General features: G+C 40.7%; 1 protein-coding gene across 3 annotated transcripts in view; it reads left to right on the plus strand.

Annotated features, from left to right (window-relative positions):
• FNIP2 (folliculin interacting protein 2) overlaps nt 1–24,262 on the plus strand; it is a 1,139,819-nt gene that overhangs the window by 988,209 nt on the left and 127,348 nt on the right. The window lies entirely within an intron of this gene.

The raw sequence follows: 24,262 nt of genomic DNA on the forward strand, positions 1-24,262 counted from the left end.
ATTTTTGCACCCTGTGATGAGCTGAAGTTAAAAAGCAGTAACCACAGGCAGCTCAAATTGAGGTGTGAAGGAAATGAGGACATTTGTACTGTATCCAGTATTCAGCAGGTACAGTGAAGATCACATAAATGGTCTTCAGTAAATCACTTGTAGTATTTTTAATATCTAGGTCTTTCCTTGCAAAAGGTCCCATCCATCCAGGCAGTTTGCCAGAGCTCAAAGATGCTTCCCCCTCAGGGCATACATCCACCAGTGTGCTGGTATTAAAGAATCATTCAGCAGTTTCCTTTTCAGAACCTTTTTTTCTATATTCATATATCCATCAGCATCAAGAGAGAATGTTGCCTTTTTATTGATTACAGCCTCCAAATCTCAGAAAGATAAATATCCCTTTGGGTTTTTTTTCTATAAAATTGTCTTCTTATTTTTCTGTCTCAAAAAAGGGAGATTGCGATTGTGGTAGACAAATTCCTGATCATGACTTATGACTTCCACTCTAGTTGTCTGCTGTAAGAACATAATGTGAAATCCATTCACATCTCAGGGCTTTGCTCTAAAAGTGTTGAGAAGCTGCCTTAGGACCTTTTATCATTGTCTGGAGAAAGTTTTTTGTTGGCATATGCTACTACATCATCCACTTCATCAATAGTAGTGCTCTACCCTGCAAGCTAAAAAGCAGTATATGATAAGCTGCTTAAAGAAGTAGACTACTCCAATGCGACTTATACTTCCTCTTCAAAGGTAGAGACTGCTGATCCCTGTGAGATGCTTTTGCAGCCATGGACCATCAATTTCATCCAGGCCCTCTAGACTTCCTTTGGAAGTCACAATAGCCAGGAAAAAAATGCACATCTATAGCTACTTAACATCCATCTCTATTTCTGTTTTGGCTAGTCCCTTTAAACTAAGAGTAATTATTTCAGAATGTGAAAGGGGGTGTACACCCAGATACTCATGAGGGAAGAGTGTGTTGTGGATTAGAGGTCCGTCCATTACCTCAGAAGCCTCAGGCAGACATCCTAAGAAAAAGGCAGCAGAAAACAAAACATTTATTTATTCTTTCCATTGCTTGAAAAGTTATTCTGAAAAACTATGTGTCACACTTCTCAGGATGATTGGTTGAGTCTGGCTCAGGGCTTATTAAAGGCTGCTTAGGCCTTATAGCCAGGGCAGACTGCTTCTCCTTCTCTCCATCCAAAAGGAAAATGGGATCCTTTTTTTCTTCTGAATAAAATGATATTTTGATGCAGAAGGCTTGGGGTATGTCACTGAAATTCCCCTCACCTTGATGTGGAAGTTGCTGTTTTTTCTGATGACTCTAAGGAGGAAATTTCTTTTAAAGAGACCATTTCTAAAATGAATGAGTTTTTCATACAAGAAGGGAGAGGGATTTCTGGCACCTCTTGCACTCTCTGGGTTCAGAGAAGGGAGCTAAACTAGTTCTTGCTTTTAACTCTTCCAAATGGTAAGGAACAGAGACCTAGGCAGATATTATTTGTATTGATATATATCAATATATATATATATATATATATATATATATATATATATATGTGTGTGTGTGTGTGTTTGTATATATGTGTGTGTGTGTATATATATATATATATATATATATATATATATGTGTGTGTGTGTGTATATATGTGTATATATATATATATATATATATATATATATATATATATATATATACACACACACACACATCTCTGTTAATGTCTTTTAAGGCTATTACTCACAAGATTCATTTTTAGCCATGATAAACAAGAGTTAGAAAGTTACTGAAATTCCTAATAAAGATATGCGGTCTCATCTTTTAATGTTTCATTCTGTCTCACAACTCACTAAACATTCCATAAAATATGGATAATGCTAACAGGAGCAGCTTCTAGAGCTGCTCCACTGGCTCTGTAATCCACAAGCATGCTTGGCTAAGGCTTCAGACTTTACCTGAAGAAGGGCCAGATTTCCAGATTTCTTGTTTGGGGACCCTCGACTGAGATCTTTAAGAAAATGCAGGAGAGGAGTAAAGTGATACAAGGGATAACACTATTTTCTTTTTCTCCAGTACCCAGATATGACAGAAATTACCCTGCAAATAATCTCTCTTCTCCAGAAAACAATCCCAAGCCAAGCAAAACAAAAGTACAAATCAATTAAAAAATGGCAAGGGGGCTCTTAGGATGAAGCAATCTGGGTTCCAGAGCTCCGAGTAGCAGAGATCAGTGCCAGCTTTTATCTGTTCCCCTTCCTCTCCCTGTTCTCATCCTAGTCTTTTTCCTCTTCCTCCAGAATTGCTGTCAAACTTTTGTTTTGCCTCCCATTGTGGGAAACAATCACTTCAGAATCTTGAGTTCTAAATATCACAGGAAGAGGTTACAAACTTTAGTGGGAGTCCACACCAACTCTCTCAGGCATTCCTCAGATTAAAAAAAAAAACAGGACCATTTTATGCCAGATATTTTTAAAAGAAAGCAGGACTTAAATTAGCTATGTAATGTTTGATTGAAAATGATTGGGTAGATTATAAGTGATGTATAATGTTTGCAACTGGGAGTGCGTCAGTATGGTTTGTGATATAAAATGCTTGGAATTAGGATTGTGTCTGTGTGGTTTGTTTTCATTTATATAAATGCATAATTGCCTATGCTGTAAGTGATGGTTGATAACAAAGATGCTTCTTGTTTAAAAAAATGGGGAGGGCAGGAATTGAGTAATTTTTAGGTGGTATGATATAACAATATATGTAAAGTTTAATGTTTGTAAATGTGAGCTTGTTAATATAGTTTGATTACTTTTATATAAATGTAAAATGTAAATTTGCCTATATCACAAGTAATTCAGTAAAGGTGTTTATTAATAAAAAAAAAAAAAATGTCAGGAGTCATACAGGAAGTCGCTCTTCATCTTTGAGGAAAATGATTTTATTCAAGACTTTTTTCAAATTCCCATAAAATAAGTAGATTGGAAGCCTACTTTGGACTTCTCAAGACTCAACATCATTTTCCTATTCTGCACTCTCTACTCTGGATTTAAATGATGATTATTTACATATCCCTAAACACAAACGTCATGGAAGATATTTGAGATAATGTAAGCCCAAGAAAGGCAATCAGTTTACTACTTTGTCCTCTGGGTTTGGGCAATCAATTTACTACTTTGTCCTCTGGGTTTTCTACAGTGCCAAGCTGTTATGGTTTAAATAAATATTTCAGTCTTTTGGCAGTTCAAAGTACAGTTATTTTATTAAAGTGAAAAAGCACACATGTGGGACACCGTACTCGGTCATGTTTCCCAGAACAAATTAATTCATGGTTACTTTATAGAAAACTCTTTTCAAGTAATAAACTTTGACTACTGTTAACATCCAATAGAAAATAACTACACAGTGCATTTCATCCATCAGACTAACACATATCCAACAGGAAAATGCCAAATATAGCAAATAATATATTTCACTCTTGGTTATCTATGTTTTAGCCTAATAAGGAATGAGTTTCCTTTTTGCTAAGTGTCTAACAAGAAATGCTGCCTCAGACTCAAGAAACGAAACTTATCTTGCAGTACTTTTCCATAAGTTTCAGGACACATTTGTATTCACGTAGACCAACCAGCCTTTTGAATCACATGCACTTTTAACCCTTTACAGTCCCCCCAGTTGATGCTTAGAAAGTATCACATTTATTAAAAAAATGTTTACAGTCCAAAAATGTTATTGTTCATTTTACCAAACCCTTTAAATACTTTTCACGATTTTCATTGGCATGATTGGTAAATGGCACATTTTTAAAACTACTAATATGTATGTATATTTTGTAACGCAGTGTTAGATTGAGATACAATAAGTTTAGTTATAAAAATTTTATATAGAAATGAAAGCAAAAATAAAATCATAATAGCAATAAGCATAATAAACTTTAAAACACTGCCTCCCCTTCCCGAAAACCGATTATTCAACCAGGCCCCACTGCAAGCTATCTGCCTCTTTGGTATTTGATAGCTCAGCTACGTTTTGGGTGATTTTCAAATGGCTACGTATTGTGTGCTAAATTTTGGGAATAAAGGTACGGCATCAAGCATGAAATCGAGTGCCATTCGGTTCTGCAGCACTACAGCATGCATGGCACCAAGCTCTGTAGTAATCAAGTTAATGGACTCGTATGTAGTGTTACTCAACACTTTTAACAGTTTGGAAAGCTTTTCTTTGTTTTCAAATTGATTTTGGCCCCCGGTAATCAGGAAATATACCAGCCCCAGAAATAACATCATTGCCAAGATCCATATGAGAAAGTCCTTTAAAGGCTGCCTGTTCCAAATCATAATGATAGATCCATGAAGCATCTATACAGTCTGAATCTCTTGGACATTATGATTTTTTTTCACTGGGTAGACTAGTGGCATGTTAAATAGGGTCTGTATAACCAATAAAGTAACTTTTCCTTCAATTTTTTTGGCAGCCATTTAATGTGCTCTTTTTCAGCGTATGTAATCTTCCCAAGAGGTAAAGTAGGTTTTGAGTTTATTAGTCTGCTACTGACTGTAATTTGTCTGTGAAAATTATCAGGATGCCTTACATAATTCGAAAAGTCACACCAAGATTCATTTAGATCTTTTCCAAGCCAAGAAATGTTTTTGTTATTGTTAAATTTTACCATTTGTTCAATATCAGTCATATCATAAGATGTGATAGTAAAAAAGCAACTACTTTTCCCTGCTTTCAAATTGATTAGAAGACTGTCATATACAGAATGATTATCTGGTTTATAAAAACAAATGCATCCTACATCTTTGTTATGTTCCGGCTTGAAAGGTGTATTGCGAACAATAAAATTTGCCACCTTAGTCTTGCTATCTTGTTACAAGATACAACCTTGTTACACATTGAATAATAATTTTGTTTTACTGTTGCCAGAAAGTCTGTAGTGGCAGTCTCCCATATACTGTAGGTATGGCTGCACAAACCCAGCAATTGCTCATATTAAGTGTCACTGCGCAAGTCTGTAGAATGGCATCAAATGTATTAAAAGAGGGATGCTAATTTGCCACTGTTTTTTGGTTTAGGTGTTATCAGCCTCTGCATTTTTTTATTAAAAGGCTGAACAGTAGTTAGTTTTTTTTTCAGAAATCAAGAAGTGCAGCAGTAGAACAAAAATAATTGCAGTTATCAAAGTAACGAGGCACGAAGAGGGAGCTGGGCGGGGTCGGAGTGGATCCTCACAGATGTTGAGGCACAAATGTGGTTTGCGGTGAATAGCTTGCTATTTAACTCCAAACACAAAGGCTGCAGTTGTTTGCCTCCCATGACTGGGGCTTGGTCGCTTGACTCAGGGAAAATGTCTTTTTTTTCATTGGTCCCACATCATCAATTGTCAATTTTTTTAGACTCTTGTATGAAAGGAAAATAGCTCATCATTGGATGATGCTGCAGCAGGGGAATTGAAATAGGCTGACTTAACTCATTCGGAACTGCTTTGCGAACATGGGAAACGTGGATCCAGGTTGAAGACCCTTAGAGTCTGATGACTGTAGCTGTTGTGAGGAGCACCAGGAATGGGTCTTTTCACTGGGGCTGGAGGGAGTGTCATCTGGAGAAGGATTGGACATATACCCAATCACCTAGGTGGATGTGTTGTATCTGGATCAGGCTGGAGCTGGGCAGAAATTACCTGCAAATGGTAGTGGTGTAGAACAAAAACAAGTTGTTTACAATAGCTAAACATTGCTTCATTAATTGCAATTTAAGGTTTGTAGGCAGGGGTGTGGCTGGCATTTTTCACAGGCCACAGCATGAGAATTTTATATGGGAAGAACTTCCAGGGTGCACTAACTGCACTCCAGAGAGTAAACAGTACCAAAGATGGTGCTTCTGGCCATTTTAATTCTGTTTTAGCAGTAAACTTCATTAATTTAGTCTTTAATGTTTGCTTTTCCTATTTTACCATGTCTGAAGCCCGAGTCCTGTGAGGACAGTGAAACTGAACATTGATGTTAAGTACTTTACAAATGTGTTGCACTATTTGGCCTGTAAAATGTGTGCCCCCATCAGATTTATGCAACACGGAACCTCAAACCGGGTTATTAGTTTAGAAATTAACTTTTTTGCCACAGTGCCTGCATCATTTTTAAGACATGGGTATGCTTTTACCCATCCAGAAAAAAACATCTACAATAACTAATACATACATAAATTTTACACTTGGTGGTAACTCTGTAAAGTCCCACTGAACACAACGAAAAGGTCTCTACAGCTTCTTAATACGTTGTGTGGGGACAGTAACAGATTTAGAAGCATTGAAAGAAAAATAAATAGTATGCCAGTTGAGGTGTAAAAAAAAAAACATATTCGTGAAACTACTAACCTTTCATCCTGATGGCGCCAGAGTGAGTCTGGAGAGCGACAGCCACCGTCACAGATCCACCTTACCCTTTGAGTCGTCAGCTTGATTTTGAAAATACAGTACATTTTGTAATGAAACAAGTATATTTTTAACTTCAAGAGGCTGCAAAAAAAAGCCTGAACAGGATTTAATAAGGCAGTCTCTCATGCTGCTTTGTCAGCAAAAAGCATTGCCCAGCGACTCGAAAGAAGAGTCCGATTTGTGGGCAGTACTCTTTATTACAGCAATTTTTTTTAGTAATAACAGAGCTTCTAACAAATTTTGAACAAAAATAGCATTTTTAATAGTTGTCCTTTCTCAAGTCAAATACCCACTTTCCTTTATAAGGTGCCAAAATCATGGAGAACGCCACAGGTGTATACCGGGAGTCACTATAAATAGTGACATTTTTACCTTTAGCTAGTTTACATGCTTCAGTAATGGCAACTAACTTGTCTATTTGAGCTGAAACATTTCCTTGCAATTGTCCAGTTAAAATAGAATCACTAGTGCATACAGCAAATGTTGTTGTTAATTGTCCATCTTTTCTTTGTATGCAGAATTCATCAACAAGGAGGATAAGATTAGGGTTTCATAGTGGTGTGTGTCTTGGAGTTCAGGTCCAGGAGGAAGCACATTGTTAACCACAAAAACGCAATCATGACATTTACCTTCCTTAGCAGTGGGGATAAGAGAAGTGGGATTTAAGGCGAGGCATCTAATAGCTCATACTTGGAAAGCCTGGAAGCAGAGAGATGCCGTGTTTTAATTTTTAACAGTAAAGCATCAACCAAACGTGGAACAGCAAGAAAAGTATCCTGTTTTAGAGTAAGTGCTGCTGCCGTATCAACTAGCAAGGCAGTGGCGTGCATGGCTGTAAGGCAAGGGGGGGGTGGCAGCTGCCACTGGGTCAAGATTTGTACTGTAATAAGCAACTGGCCTGAAAACATTTCTTTTTTGGGCTAAAAATGTTAATGCTACCTTATTGCGTTCACAGCAAAAAAGGTAAAACACTTAGAATATTCTTGTAATTCTAAGGCTGGTGGGTTTGAAAGAAGAGATTTTAGCTGAATGAAGGCTTGTTTGTGGCATGGTTGGGGCTCAGGAGTGTCTTTCTTTTTTTAGCAATTTTAATAGAGGCTTTAACCACCTCCGCATAATTAGAAATCCACTGTCTGCAATAGCGTGCTAGCCGAAGGAATCCCTTAAGTTGTCGGCCTGGGTGCCTTCTATTTAGCAGTAATGTGGGAGGGTAAGATGTCATGCATTTTGTGTGGTTTTAAGGTAATTTCAACTGCTGTGGCTTCTTTAAGCCCTGCTTCATTTTTGTGGGTCATCCATAACTGTGAAGGTACTATATTTAATAATACCACATTTGGCAATTTCACAGATTCTGCTTCAGTAATAATAGAAAAGGGACCATCTTTATCCAATTGCTTTGAGACAAAGCCCATTTGCATTACTGGAGACTTTTCTGGCACATTTAAAAACACTCCATGTGGTGTGCAGAATACTGTGCATTGCAATTTGCAAAGAAGATCACTACCTAAAAGATTGAGGTGCAGAAGTTCCTGCAAAGAAAGCATGGTGGTCTATTAGCTGTCCCAACTGAATGGGAAATTAAACTGTTTCAGGGTAGTCAGAGACTCCTGATACTCAGACTCCTCACACCATAATGCAAGACAAAGGAAGGTTTTGGGCAGCTGACGCACTTAAAATAGACCTAGTAGCTGTGGTGCCTATTAAAAAAGGGATATTGGTATCCTGGACCCTAACATTAACAAATGGATCCTTTTGTTGTACAGGTCCCAAGAGAAGTTGCAATGATTTCTTATCGTGGCTGTCCTGTGCATTGCACTCCCAAGCTGGTGGCTGTCACTGGATGGTCCATGTAGAAGGTTGCTGTTATTGTCTGGTAGTTTGTGGATCACATGAAGGCATTTCAAATGGATTATTGTGTTGCATTAGTGTATCCGCTAGTTGTAAGAAAGGACAGTTGTCTCTCTAATGGCCATTTTGTCTGCAGTCAAAACAAACTAGAATTGGCTCCCAGGGGAGTCTGATTTTTGAGTATTATTAAATCACTGAGGGAAGGGTGACGTGAAGTTAAAAAAAAAACCTAGGTCTGTTGCATCCTCCTTTCCTTCCCCTGTTTTCACCCCTAAAATGGGGCAAAGCATTTAACTGCCAAAGCTGTATGTTTAATATTTTTTTTTTCTGTCAGACTTTTTATGGGTGAGGGTATCAGCTAAATACTGGACTTGATTAACTCATGGAGCCCTAGATTTAGCCAATTTAAGCATACCTTTAATTGTTTGTAAATAGGGGGAAATAACCCATTTACAAAAGCAGCTGAGATACCACTCACTGCTGGCCCTTCACTGGGTTCAGAATAGCCAGAAAATGCTTCAGAAGCCTCAGTTATATGACATAAATAAGTATCAATGGGCTCATCTTTCTGCTGTGTTAACAGCTTTTGTGCAGGACCAGTTAGGTACAGGGGGACAAACAGTAATGGCTTGTAGTAACCATGTTCTGGCACTTTGAAAGTTTCTGTAGCTGTATGTTGAAGAATGAGATCTGGTATCTGTGCATGATCCCAAATGCACTTAAATAGGTCAGGCAGGATAGAGGTTTTTAACACTGTTCTAAGATCTTTTAACTTGGGATTTTGTAATTGAACATGCCCTCTTAAGATTCTAGCATATTTAGCTGGATTGGTACGAATGGCTGGAAGAGAGTCCAAAATAGTCTGGAAGTCCACAGCAGACCAGGAGCACACTACATTTATAGTGGAAGGTGCTGTATCATCTCTACCTTAGCCAGGGTTGGGGACTTGACATAAGTGATGGAACTGTACTGCTTAAGAGTTAACAGTAGTGCTTTCTTTCTCTGAGGAGGAATTAGTATCATCTTTATCTAGATTAATTTTGTCAGAGCTAAAATAACCATCCCCATCTATAATTATGGGAAACTGATTAACAAAATGACGCAAACGCAACTTGTGTGTCTGGAAGGAGAGAATAAAATTCCATTTTTGCGTAGCTACAGAAAACTCATGTACATTAAAGAAGAATGTGCCTCATCCTTCTGTTTTGCCACTAGAGGCTGAGCTGTCTGCAAGTGCACTCTTGGGATTTTTTTTTTAGAGGGTATGACTAGAGTCAGGGGAAGAAAAGTATTTTGCTAGTGTTTAAGAAGGTATGGTAGAAGGACCCAACTGGGCAGCGGAGGAGGCTGCTGTGGAAGAAGTAGCTCTCTGAAAGGGTGGTAGGACAGCAGGAATGGAGGAAGAAACAACAGGATCTTGTTGAGCAGGAGGGGGTTCATTATAGGGTGGAGGGGAGTGCAGTATGCACAACTAACCCTAGCACACAGTTGTCCTCTGATGACGATCATGGTTAAGTTGCATTTTTTTAAGTTCCCTAAGAAGATAAAGCCCACAGTCATCCTTTCCCTGACCAGGTGAAAGCGAGTGATTGTCTTTTTTGGTGCTTGTAATTGAGTTTTTAATTTATCTGTATTATGTTTTAAACTATGAACAATAGATTTTTCCCCTATCTTTAGATTCTGCCTACCATGCATTAAAAGATGACCAGCAGCTGGCAGGGACTTTACCTTTTTGTCTAAGTCGTTTCTGTAGATTTACTAAAATATCTTTATTAAATGTTTTTGCAGGTGGAAAAGTTAATTTACCATCATTTTTGGTCAGTTTGCCATTTATCTAAATACAGACAGCTGTCTTTAGTACGTTTGTAAAACATATGTCTAAAGTTTCATACTCTGGTTCTTTTAATGACCCCACATTCACTCCCATTGTAAAAGATTTTACATTGACAGTGCAAAATAAAAATATCCCGCTCCCATACTAACCCACATGTACACAGAAATGGCACTTGCCTTTGAATGTCAGCAAGTCTGCCAAGCGTGAAAGTTGTAAAATGAGAGGTGCAGCTGTGATCCGACTCTGCAGAACATACACTTGACAGAAAACTGTCAAGGGCTCAATAAAATGCTTTTCTGCAGAAGCAGCTCCCAAAGGATTGAAAAAGTCTGGTTTACAGCACCAGCTCTTATGGTTTAAATAAATACTTTAGTCTCTTGGTCGATCAAAGTACAATTATTTTATTAAAGTGAAAAACCACACGTGTGGGAGACAGTAGTCAGAAAGTCATGTCTCCCCAAACAAAAGGAGTTCATGGCTACTTTTATAGAAAACTCTTATCAAAGTAATAAACTTTATCTAGGAGGCCACTGTTAACATACAATAGAAAATAACAAGACAGTGCATTTCATCCATCAGACCACTACCACATATCCAGTAGGAAAATGCCAAATATAGCAAATACATTTTATACTTGTTATCTATGTTTTAACTTAATAAAGAATGCGTTTCCTTTTTGCTACTTGTCTAACAAGATGTGCTGCCTCAGACTCAAGAAACAAAACTTATCTTGCAGTACTATTCTGTAGCTTCAGGACACATTTGCAGTCACATACACCAGCCTTTTGAATCACATGCACTTTTAATCCTTTACAAAGGGTATTTACAAAGTGCCTGGTCCCAATCATACCTTTTGCATATTAAAAGGAATTCACATCCACCTCTATCTGGTCATTTGTCTTATTTAAGCCTCTTCCTTTTCAGAGATTCTAAAAGCCTTGGACTTTTCTGTGAGTCTTTACCAAAATCTAAGGTTCATTCAGACTTCTTTAACATGTGGTAGAACATTTTAAGTCGAGGTCCAACTTCCATGGTCAGTATCAAGATGTTCCCCTGTATCTAGTAGATGCCATCATCAGAGCAACTCAGCATCAAGCTCAAATGGTTTTATTTGCTCATGATCTATTGAACAATTACCCACGCTATCCTTGGAGGACAATCTGTACAATACATTCCAAATCTAGGTGAAATTTTGAGCATAGGTTAACAGAGACTTTACTCATCCCAAACATCTCTCAACCTCTTAAAGCAAGAAAGCTGGACAAAGCCACATATAATGGGGGGGGGGGCAGGCAAAGTGCCAAACATAGGGACACTTTTTAAATATTGCTCTTACAAACTTAGAAAGTTGATGGACTAAAAGGTTTTGCATTAGCATGGATTTTTCTTAAGGATATGAAGTCTGAAACTCAAATATCTACCTTTATTTTCCGACTTCATTCCTCCAATGTTGCAGTTTTTCTTTATGCTTGAAAAATAGAATAAAGAAAGAAAAAGCAACATCAAAGACAGATTTCATTTTTGGATGACAACTAACTTTTTTGTCAACAGGTAAATTAAAACTCAGTAAGTGACAATGAAGTGAAACAATCACAACATAGCCCTAATCATAGCACCTACCTTCGGTTCAAGCCTGCCACTGTAAGATGTCAGCTGGCCATCATCACTATTGTCGCTGGTGGGAGAAATGATTGAGGGAGCTATAGTGCCACTGTCAGTGACACTGGCACTGTCAAGAACTATATGGCAGTTGTGCACCAGACTAATGCATGATCATATTTTGCAAACTTAAAAAGGCAGTAAACATAGTGCAAGCCGGATCATACTGAGGATCTCACACCAACTTGTCCAGGCATTAGAAATGTGGTTTGAGCAGGCCAAAAACTCACTGATTGACTGTATGTACCTTAAACATGATGGTTTTGAAGCTCTCGTGAGCAGCTCCCTGGGGATTACAAACTATGGTCATTAGCCAAGTCTCAAGTGGGTAGCCTGCATCACCTGGAAAACAGAATAGGGAAGGGAGTATTGCTCCAATACTACTTGTACCACTGTATAGCTATAGAAGTGACTACATTTAGTAACAATATAATAGTTTACACTTGCCAGTTAGGTGACCTAAGGAATTCTACCATGTAGGAAAAGGGGGTGGAGTGAGTTTGTGTGCCAAACATGAGAACTGTGGGCGCTACCAGAATGCTAGACCAACACTCTGGTGATGCTTCCTCATGTATCCCCCCACTACCTGGCAGTTGTTGGAATGGTACCCCTTCCTGTTCTAGTACCATTTCCTCCATGTTCAAAGTGGGGTCCTAGTAATATGGGTGTACTCTATCATGCCAAGCATCTTAGGAAAGTATGCCATTCCATAGAAGGACATGCATGGTACTGGTTGGGTCCTTGGTGATGTGGAAATAGATGTACTGATCCATATGTGACAAGATTGTGTAAAGGAACTAGTGAATTATCCTCAAGGAAGAAGTCTCTGAGATAACTAGCATGCAAACATTCTGTGGCTGCTGAAAATACTTGTAAAACCAAACAGTCATTCACCTATTCTCCTCCAGTGAAACACCACTCCAGAACAGGCAAGTTGCTCATAAATGCACCAAAAATAGTTGGAATAAGGGCCAACTCACTGACAAAAACAAGAGCATTTATTAAGTACACAGTATCGTAACACTTTCACCTTCCCACCTGAAGGTATCATCAGAGATGAAAACTGCAAGTTGTGTTCAAGATAAAACGCACCTTCTAAATAGTACATGACTAATCAGAATTCAAATACATTTGTTGAAGCTAGTTGTCTCAAGTTACACTGTTAAATTATCAGTTACACTGTTAAAAACTGCAAGTTGTGTTCAAGATAATTTCTCTGACGATGCCATCAAGTGGAAGGTGAAAGCACTAAGATAGTGTGTATTAAACTCATTTTTTATCAGTAAGTTGGCCCTTATTCCAGCTATATTGGGTATTTGTGAACAGCTTGCCTACTCTGGAGTGGTGTTTTGCTGGAGGAATTTAGGTGAATGACTGTTTAGATAACTAACATGTCTCCAGTTTGTCTCTCGAAGTTCCCCATGGCAAATATCATGAGGGATGTACATACTTGAGTATCCACAGGTATGGGAAGGCCATGTGTTCCCCCAATTTCTGTCTGTGGGCCATATGAACTCAAAAGTCCATATTGTATCCCTCTTCACCTTGAAGATGTCCAGTAATTCCTGTTCAGCAAAGATGAGGTGAATAATCCTTTGCCTGTATCACAGCTGCCACCTTCTTCTTCTAGGCTGGTGAACTGTGCTTTGTGTACTTGGTTTTGGCTTCACCAAAATGATCAGCTCAGAGCTGCACCCAGCTAGATCGTCAGAAAAAGCAGGCTTCTTCGCAGAATGCATAGTGGCTAGTAAAGGTGCAGATTCACTTTATAATCCTTGTGTACACAGCACACTTGCTTATGAATGTGACTGTGAATCACATAAGGTTTGGAAGTGCACCTTATTTGCACCAGAAAGTCACAAATTTGTTCACATATTCATCACTTCCATCTCATTATTCCTTTATTTGCTTATTCTGCACTTATACCTGCTGCTTTTCTGCATAATGACTGAAGCTACGCATAGTCTTTCCTGGGTGGTTTGATGATATGGGTTAATGCCAGCTGGAGTTTTGTAAAGAATGATATGTCCTTTGAATATCAAACTGATTTATACAAGATGCTTGTGTTACAAATGTATTAGAACTTTGTCATTTGTATATCAAACTGATTTTGTAAAGATGCTTGTGCTGAAAATGTATTTGTGAGCTTTACATGTGTTGAAATGCATTAACAGTGCACCCAGCTGAAATGAAGAGAAATGTACATGTATTATTGTAGCTGAATTAAATATATGTTTTAATGGAGGATACTGGTGCAGCAGAGGTTAACTTTAAGAAAAATAAGGGAAATGTAAATGAGCTGTTAAACCCTTAAAAGGGTTAGGTCTGGAAAAGAGCTTTTGTCCATTAACTGTGAAAAGAGGGGAGGCCCCAGGCATAAACTTTTGGATGTGTATTGTGGCCATCCGTGCTAACATCCTGTCTCAGCTTCAAAGGGGAATACTGTGAGAACCTATAGTCAAGTTACCAGATGAGGTCATTTTGCCAGCCGTCTTGGAAATTGTATTTTAGATATTAGAGAGAGAAATTTCAGAGTATTGAGTTTTCTGTTTGGGAAGCCTGACTAGTAAGACCCTCACCCACACCATCTTGCCTTGTGGTAGTAAGTAACTTAACTAGAGAACAATAATTCTCTTATTCGGTCAGGAATGTAATGAAGCTTAGTTTACATATTGTTTTTCTTTATTTTTCTGAGTCTGTCCATCAATGTTCTTTTCATTATTTCCTGTAATCTGAACTCTGTGGTTTACTATGAATGTGTATGCAGTATTTTCATGTACTTATGATTTAATCTGAAGTAGTTTACTTCATTTGATCTTCAACCTGTGGATACAGGATCCGTATCTGATCTGAGCCGGCAAGTTCACTAGCATCTGCTCCAAGCTCCCCTTACCCATAATACACCTCCAGTACCTTCCATCCCCCAGATCTCATTTGTCGCGGCTTGCCCTGAAGCATCGTGATTCTGAGCTCTGAGTTTGAGTTGGGTTATTTGATTAGTAAGCAGTTTGTTTCTTAGTTAATTGAGTGTTAGCTGTTAGTGTAGCCTCCCTCTCCTCCTCCCCTCGCTGGTGCATTGTGTTTTAGGGTTTTTTTTTCAGTGTTAGTGTGTGTTGCTTCCCTTCCCCCCTCCGCGTTCTGTGTGCCTTTGAGTGTGTGGTGAGTGGGTTTGAGTGGGAAATGGTTTGTTTTTCTCTTTTCCTTCTTTTGTTGTGTGTGCGGTTTTCTTCTGTAAGAGACATGGCTGACCCGAAGCCGGTCTTTAAGAGGTGCACTGAGTGCGGCCACAAATTACCAGCTGATGGCCACACTCTGTGTTATGTGCTTGGGTGTAGTACATTAAGTACAGACTGTACCATTTGTGTGGGTTTTAACCCACGCGCTGTTAAGGATAGACGGACTAAGTTGGCCCCGAAAGGCCTTCCACCCACTACTGAGGCAGCTGCCTCTTCCACTGCTTCGGTCACAGCAGCTGTTGTGGCAGCCTCTCCTTCCTCTCTTGTCCTTGCTTCTCCTCCCTCCCAGGCTGGGACTCAACCTCCTGTTTCTAAGCCTGTGGAAGTGGAGCGCAGAAGAGGCAGAGAGAAGGAGAGAGAGTACAGGCCAGGAAAAACGTAAGAGGTCCCTGGACCTTTCTGCTTCTACTCCCGCCAAGAGTCTGTCTAGGATCCAAGACGCCCCTCGGCTCCGATCTCCAAAATTTTCCCTGGAGCAGCCACAATCACCATCTAGGGCCTTAGTTCCTCTACCTGCCAGGTCTGAGTCTGTGGCCTCGAGGTCAACCTCGACATGGATAAAATGATGAGGTTCATTCGTACCCAGATCCAGATGGGAGTCTTGCCAACCCCCTCTCTCTCTGGAGGGGGGACCAAACTTCCTTTCTTCACGCCAACTTCTCCTTCTCCAATTCATCCACCGGGTTCGAAGTACTTTGATCCGAGGATGGCCTTAGTCAGGGGTTGATGCTGACAGTACCAGTCTCATCGACGCTGGCAGCTGCCTGGAGTGTCGGATCCAACCAGTTCGGATCCGAGTGGCTCTCTGAGCCGGAACCTGGGTGTTGGATCTGAGGGAGAGGAACTTTTTCCATCGGCTCCGAGGAGGCACTTGGACTCCCAGAGTCTCTCACCGAGGACATGGATTTGGATGATGGGGAAGGTTCCTCCAGATCACCTCCCGAAGATGTCTCCTTTATATATATATATATATATATATATATATATATATATATATATATATATATATATATACACACACACACACACACACACACACACACACACACACACACACACACACACACACACACACAAAGTCTGCTCTTCAAAGTTCCCATTAGAACTAGCCAGTTTTTTTAGTTGTAGCACTCAAATCTGTTTCTTTGAGCTCAGCACTTGTTCAGAACTCGCTGTAAGCACTAAATAAGCTACAAATTGCTACAGCACTCAACTTCCCTCACTTGTCTAGAGAAAAACAATTTTTAGTACTTAATAAATAAGCACCTATGCAGGCATGTCTAAGGGTCAGCTCCCAGTGTTTTTTCCTGTCTACCTGATGAATCTGGGCATCTTGGGGCAATGCAGTAATTGCCTCATGTATACAGACAACCCTCTCCTCCTACCACCCAACACTACAACCTTTGAGAGATGCACTGATATAGCCAAACTGGAAGCAAAGCTCTCTTCACCCAAGACTGGATTAGACAGTGAAGAGGAGAAGGTAAACACTGACATCACACCACACTCATCACATAGCCCCTCAAGACCTACACCACCAAAACACACACATAGCAACACAAAATACGAGCTACCACCAGCTTAAGCAGATGGGGCCTCAGTTTAACATCTCATCCAAATGCAGTACACTCAGGAGTGAAGTCCCCCCCTCCCCTTATGCTGCACTGTAGTGCCAGCAATCACTCTGCTTGGTGTGGAAATCAACCCACAGGCTTCTGCACCAAAAGTGAGTGTGCTACTTGCTGTGCCACTGTCACTGGAGCAGTAGCTTCCCCAGGGATGGGCACAACATTCTGACAAAACAAGGTAGCCTTCCCTGTTTCCTGTCCCACGACCAACAAGAGTGACTCTCCCTTGCCCACTGAAGGGACTCCAACAGCACAGAGGACATGGTTAACCCCCAGCAAATAGTGGTTTGTAGGTAGGAAGTGGAAACTTTAGAAAAAAAAGATAGTGGATTACGTAGAAAAAAATGGAAACTGTAGGAACAGTACATCAGAAAAATGTTTTGGAGGAGGAATAAGGTTTAAGAGAATGCAGGACTTGAACAATGTATGTAATGTTGCTTTGATTATATGAGCTTATCTAAACAGTCCTATCTTGGTTTGTGATTTACTGTGGAGTTGACTGGTAAGAGAAGTTTTATTGGAATATATATTTTATTTTTTACCACTGTTTTTCACTGTTTGTGAGAAGGAAGGGATGGATTGTAGTCAAAATTTACTTTGATTTATATTTTGTTCTTTTACCTTTAATTTCCACTGTTGGCTGTTAGAAAGGGATAAGTTTTAGACAGGCAAGCTCTAGCCATCCCAAGGGACCTAGTCAGCTATAAATTCACAAAGTCTTCAGAGAGGACAATCCAGTGCTTATCTAAACAATCCTATCTTGGTTTGTGATTTATTGACATTTACTGTTAAAAAGAACTTGCACAGTCAGAACAACAGGTTTACTGTACTTTTTTAGTATTTAGTTGTATAGTGCTTTTGTGATTTTTCTAATAGCAGTTGAATTGAGTTCTCTTTGACTTCTGTGGTTACTATTTTGATTTTTCTTTTCTTTCATATTTTCTATTCGTTTGAAGCTGGATATGGATTCCTTAAATGAATATGCCAGTAATGATTTACTAAAGCATAAATATCTTACTGACTATGTGAGATATTGCCAGCCCTGCCAGGAAGAGTAAGGCAGTGGATGTGTAACGTATGCCAGCATAGCTAGCTGGAATTTTGTAAAGAATTATATGTCATTTGTATAACAAACTGATTTGTAAGACTGTTTGTGTTAAAAATTCTACCAACAGTAGGTCCTGACTATATTGTATCTGATTAAATGTATAAATTTTAACAGGGGATACTGGAAGGGAAGAGGTTAATCTCAATCCATCTGACTTTAAAAAATATTCTGAAATTAAATTATTGGGCCTAGGCCATAGGCATACCATCTGACTTTAAAAAATATTCTGAAATTAAATTATTGGGCCTAGGCCATAAAGATGTTATAGCATAGCTTTGAATGAAGCCAGAGACCAAATGTCTGTAAAAAACATGGTTTGTTAGTCTCTGTCGGAAGAGCAGGTGTTAAAATTGTTTTACAGCTTCCAGATGTGGCAGTAAACTTTAGCAATGCATGAGATATGTATTGTAACACACATATGTGCTAAATCCTGGCGGCTTCTTGCCAAGTGGGGGGTAGCATGTGAACCAGAAGTCAGATGACCAGATGTATGTAATGTTATTCTGTAATCCATCACTAAATTTATATTTTAATACTAGATGAGACTGAGGTCTCAGAGCACTGTGTTTTTGGAACCTGACAAAGACGGACCACTCACCTACTTTATTTTGCCTTGCTTTAGTAAGTGAGCCAGAGAATAGTAATTCTTTAGATCAGTCAGGAAAATATAGTGAGATTAGTTAAGTACTGTTTTTCTGTATCTGTGTGAATCTATTCATCTGTGTTTTAATATTTCCTCTGAAACTCTGGTGTTTATTGTAAATAGATACTTAATATTTTCATGTTCTTTCATTATTTATTATTAAATGCATTTAAATTGTTCATTCTGGCTGGTCTTTTAGAGAATATTTTAACTGTTGAGAGTACTATATCTATTTGGTGATGCACTGTGTCCACTTCTGAAAGCATTACTGCATTATCCAAACACTGCCATTTATATTAATTTCACTCTGGTACCCTTGTAAGAGCCTTAGAGTAGCTGGCTTTGGAGTGGCTGGTGACAATTAGCTACCTTATAGTCTGGACAGAAGGGGGCATTGCTAATAAATCTGTGCCAGGCTTACCCAGGTGTGTGTGTGTGTGTGTGTGTGTGTGTGTGTGTGTGTGTGTGTGTGTGTGTGAGTGAGATGCTTGGAGCAGGGACATGAAGCACTGGTTTCACAGTGTGTGTGGTGGAGGACTTGGTTTGGACACTCAGCCAAGGGCTCAACTCTGTAGCTGTGCCAGTGGAAAGTCTTATTGGGGATCTGGAGAGAGAGGGAAAATCAGCCCTCAGACTGTGTTCCCTGTGTGCTCTTAAGGGAAATTGTGCTTGGTGTAGAGAGCTGCATCTGCAAATACTTGGTGTATCCATTTTTGTTCCAAGTGAATGTCCCTGTCTGTTGTCAGCGGTAAGGATTCAGTCTCCTTGATTACTGGCCCAGAGTGGGGATGTCGCATATCAGTGAGCAGTGGTGTGTATTTTAATTGAACTTCTGTAGCCTGTGGGCAGTTGTCACTGAAGGTGGATGCAGTCTCAAGCAGCCACAAGGTAAACATACACAGTTTAATTTTCACAAAAGTTTTTATTTATTTTTGTTAGTTTAGTCAGAGAAAGCAGGTAAAAATGTCAGCAGAGGATTTTAGCAACGTGACAAAGAACCAGTTGGCCAAGGAGTGTGAAGCCAAAGGACTGCTGTATGCCAACCTGACTAAAGAGGAAATTATTTCAGCCTTAGTCGCAGCTCAGACCAGCAGTCAATAGGATAACCAGTCTAGTGATTGGGATCTGCATCCCTCAGAAACAGGACAGTTCACCTTTTCCTCAGAGGACTTGAAAATCCATCTGGAGTTAGAAACTTGAACTGGAGGCCAAACATTTGGAATTAGAATCAGCAGAGAGACTGTGGCATTTGGTGACTGAAGAAAATGATAGACTGCAGTACCTTGTGTGCATGCAATTATACACGGTCAGGCATGTGGGTCTAGTAGCCTGGGGGAGACCCAGACAGAGAGGGGGATACCATGTAGCAGTGAGCCTGAAGGTGAGCAACAGCTGTTGGTAGGTACTGATGTTCACTTGGGCAGAGTGACTGCAAGGGCAGAGGTGAGTGGTAATGCCCAGGTTGACCAGTACCTCTGTCAGAGGATACCAGACTTCCTGTGGAAGGGGAGCTGGAAAGAGTTACAAAGATAGTTGAGATAGGCTTAGCTCTTCAGACCTTACACTAAGAGGCTTGAGGGATGTAGTCAGGGAGGCACCTGATTCTTAAGGAAAAGGGGAGTCTGTATACTGAAACAAAGGATTACTTTAGAGAGACTGGACTCCTGAGGGAGGGCTAGAGGGTAAGGTAATAGAGCAGTTGGTAGTGCCTGTAGCCTGCAGTCTGGCACTTCTAGCCACAGCCCATCATCATCATCTTCTTTTGGCTGTTCACATTAGGGGTCGCCACAGCGGATGATCTGTTTCCATTTCTTCCTGTCCTCTGCGTCTTGCTCTGCCACACCAACCACCTTGCATGTCCTGACTCACCACATCCATAAACCTTATCTTAGGCCTTCCTCTTTTCCTGTTACCTGGTAGCTTCATCCTTAGCATCTTTTTCCCAATATACTCAGCATCACTCCTCAGCACATGTCCAAACCAACGTAATCATTCCTCTCTGGCTTTGTCTCCAAACCTTCCAACCTGGGCTGACCCTCTAATATACTTATTCCTAATCCTGTCCACCCTAGTCACACCCAGTGCAAATCTTAACATCTTTAACTCTGCCACATCCAGCTCAAACTCCTACTTTTTTGTCAATGCCACTGTCTCCAACCCATGTAACATAGCTGGTTTCACTACCCTCATGTTAGACCTTCCCTTTCACTCTTACTGGTACTAGTCGGTCACAAATCACTCCTGACACTCTTCTCCACCCACTCCATCCTGCCTGTACTCTCTTCTTCACCTCTCTTCCACACTCACCATTACTCTAAACTATTAATCCCAAGTATTTAAACTCATCTACCTTCGCCGCCTCTACTCCTTGCATCCTCACAATTCCTCTATCCTCCCTCTCATTCATGCACATATATTCTTATTCCTGCTGACCTTCATTCCTCTTCTCTCTAGAGCATATCTCCATCTCTCCAGGGTCTCCTCCACCTGTTCCTTACTCTCACTACAGATAATGTCATCTGCAAACTTCATAGTCCACAGGGACTCCTATGTGATCTCGTCTGTCAACCTGTCCATCACCATTGCAAATAAGAAAGGGCTCAGAGCTGATCCTTGATGTAATCACACATCCGTCTTTCCCACCACAGGCCTCACAGCTGTCACACAACCCTCGTACATATCCTGTACCACTCTTACATACTTTTCTGACACTCCCAACCTCCTCATACATTACCACAACTCCTCTAGGCACCCTATCATATGCTTTCTCAAAGTCTACAAAAACACAATGCAACTCCTTCTGACCTTCTCTGTACTTCTCCATCAACACTCTCAGAGCAAACATCACATCTGTAGTGCTCTTTCCCAGCATGAAACCATACTGCTAATCACTAATCATCACGTTCCTTCTTAACCTAGCTTCCACTACTCTTTCCCATAACTTCATGCTGTGACTGATTCCTTTTTCAGGTCATATGAGCACAAAACATACCAAGAGACGTATTATGCAGAAGTTTTATTGGCCAGGGTTTGCAAGGGATGTAACAAGATACTGCAGGACCTATGAGCAGTGCCAAAAAGTAGGCAAGGCAGGAGACAAGGTCAAAGCTCCTTTGATGCCTTTACCTATGACTGAGTAGCCATTTCAGAGGGTAGCTGTGGATATTGTAGGGCCTCTGAGGACCCAGAGTTCCACAGGGAAGAAGTATAATCCTGGTGGTGGTAGATTATGCTACTAGATACCTTGAGGCGATAGCTCTGTCCTCTATCGAGGCAGAGATGGTTGCAAATTCTTTGTTAGAGATTTTCAACAGGGTAGGTTTCCCAAGAGAAGTACTGACTGACAGAGGTGCCAGTTTCTTGTCAAACCTGCTGTATTGTCTGTGAAAGTGCTGTGGAGTGAAGCACCTATAGACTACCCTCTATCTCCAGACTAATGGACTTGTGGACAGGTTGAACTCTACACTAAAGACCATGCTACTGGTATTTGCAGACCAGTTTGAGGGACTGGGACAAATATTTGCCCCATGTGCTGTTTGCATACAGAGAGGTACTCCAGGAATCCACAGGTTTTTCACTGTTTGAGTTGCTAATTGGGCGTAGGGTAAGGGGGTCCTTTAGATTTGATTCATGATGAGTGGGAGAGTGTGTGTGAATCCCACAAGAAGTCTGTTATGGCATATGTCCTAAACCTCAGGACAAGGCATAGGGAGCTCCTGGGCTTGGCCCAGGATAACCTGGCAAGAGCCTAACAGCAGAAAAAGGTCTGGTGTGACAGGAATGTTCAAGCCCAAGAGTATGCTGTGGAACCTCAAGTTATGTTTGTCATTCATGTCAGACACAGTAAGCTGCAGGCAGCTTGGGAGGGACCTTTCAAAGTGGTAAGGAATATCAGTGATAACTACCTGGTAGATCTGCTAGGCTGGAGGCAGGGGCAGAAATTGTACCTTAGTTTCTGGTGTCATTCCAGGGGGATCCAGTACCTGACAGTCTGAGAAGATATGATTGACAGACCACGATGCTTTGCCAGAGGTGGCCTGTATCTCTCTCACTTGGGCTTCAAGCTTCTGGCAAAGGCTCTTGCCTCCTTCATAGTGCCTTTTTTAGGAAAAGTGATGAGGTCAAAACTACCAACATAAAAATTAAAGGTCATGCTGTTAAATGCTAGGGGTCTAAACATGAAACTGCACTCATTGCAAGCATTCTTACCCATGGAAGATGCTGACATTTGCGCATTCACAGAAATCTGGTTCAGAGCTACAGAGAGCACCCCCAGCCTTAACTGGTTACTCATTCTGTCATACATTCAGATCCCAAACTGTGGGCAGCAAAGCCAAAGGAGGTGGAGTTTTAATATGTATTAGACATACACACCTCCAGGCTGGTCAAACAGTATGATGCACAGGAAACACTCCAGATGCAGTTAGCTGTTGACAAGACCCCTATTCAAATCATAGCTAGCTGCAGGCCCCCAAATGCCCACTCCCCCTATCTGGACCTCATTGAATCTATCAAGATTCAACCCTTTACCCTGATCCTGGGTGACTTTAACTACCCAAATATAGATTGGAAGAACTGCTCATGCCAGAACACAAACACCCAGAGATTCCTCAAGTTTGTCAATGCAAACACCTGAGAACAGCTAGGTGATACCCCCACAAGAGGTGATGATATCTTGGACTTTCTATTAACTAACATGAGTAACCACTGCAGCATACCTACAGTACGTCATCCCTGGTAAGATCTGACCATAAATCAGTCACTTTTGAAGTCACCATCTCCTCCGACTCCCCTCTAGCTAGGATCAAACAAAACAACTTATCCAAAGCTGATTACCACCTCCTGAGGGATGGTATAAACAGCTTCACAGCCCCCTCCTCCTCTGTAGGAACTGGCACCAATGTCCATATCTGCACTAAAGTACTATACAAGAATTTATATAGATGCATGGAGTCAGGAATACCCGACAGGACAAAATCATCTGCCATAAGGAAGAGTAAACCTGTCTGGTGGACATCTGCAATAAATAAATTCTATAACAAAAGGGGCAGCAGTGTCCCAGTGGCTGTTCCTATCCAAGTTCAAGAAATCAGAGCAGTGTTACAGGAGTTTGGGGCATGTTCACTGGGAAACCTGGTGTACCCACCTGGTGCAGCACTGTGTGCATACAGGACCCCAAAGACCTATCTAGCAGGCCCCTTACAGGGTGCCTGAGTGAGTCAGACTGTGTCTGAAGGAAGGGATACTGGAAATGGGGGTAATCTAGGAGTCCAGCAGTCCCTGGGCATCCCTAGTGGTGCTGGTACCAAAGAAAGATGTCAGCATCAGGTTCTGTGTGGACTGCAGAAAACTAAATAGTCACACACAGTCAGATGCTTACCCTATGTCTAGGACAGATGAAGCCTTAGAACAGCTTGGTGGGGTCAAGTATCTAACCACTATTGATCTGACCAAGGGCTACTGGTAGGTGCCCTTGACTCCCACTGCTAGAGAGAGGTCGGCCTTTGTGGTTCCTTTTGCGATGAGAAATGCCCAGCGACCTTCCAGAGGCTGGTAGATCGTATCCTAGCAGAAGATTATGCCCTTGCTTACCTGGATGATATTGCCATTTACAACCAATCCTGGCATGAGCACTTTCAACATGTCAGGGAAGTCTTGGTCTGACTGCAAAGGGCAGGGTTGACCATTAAGCCCAGTTAGTGTTAGGTGAGTATGGCAGAGGTCTTCTAGCTGGGACATAGATCAGGCCAGAACCTGTTAAATTGGAACCTATTCAGATGTGGTCTACCCCTGTTACCAAAATGCAGGTGAGGGCATTCTTGTGGACAGTGGGGTGTACTATAGAAAATTCATTCCCAATTATAGCACAATAGCTGCTTCCGTGACA

This window comes from Protopterus annectens, chromosome 2.part1 (assembly GCF_019279795.1).
Source record: "Protopterus annectens isolate FY-2018-M chromosome 2.part1, PAN1.0, whole genome shotgun sequence".
NCBI lineage: Eukaryota > Metazoa > Chordata > Ceratodontiformes > Protopteridae > Protopterus > Protopterus annectens.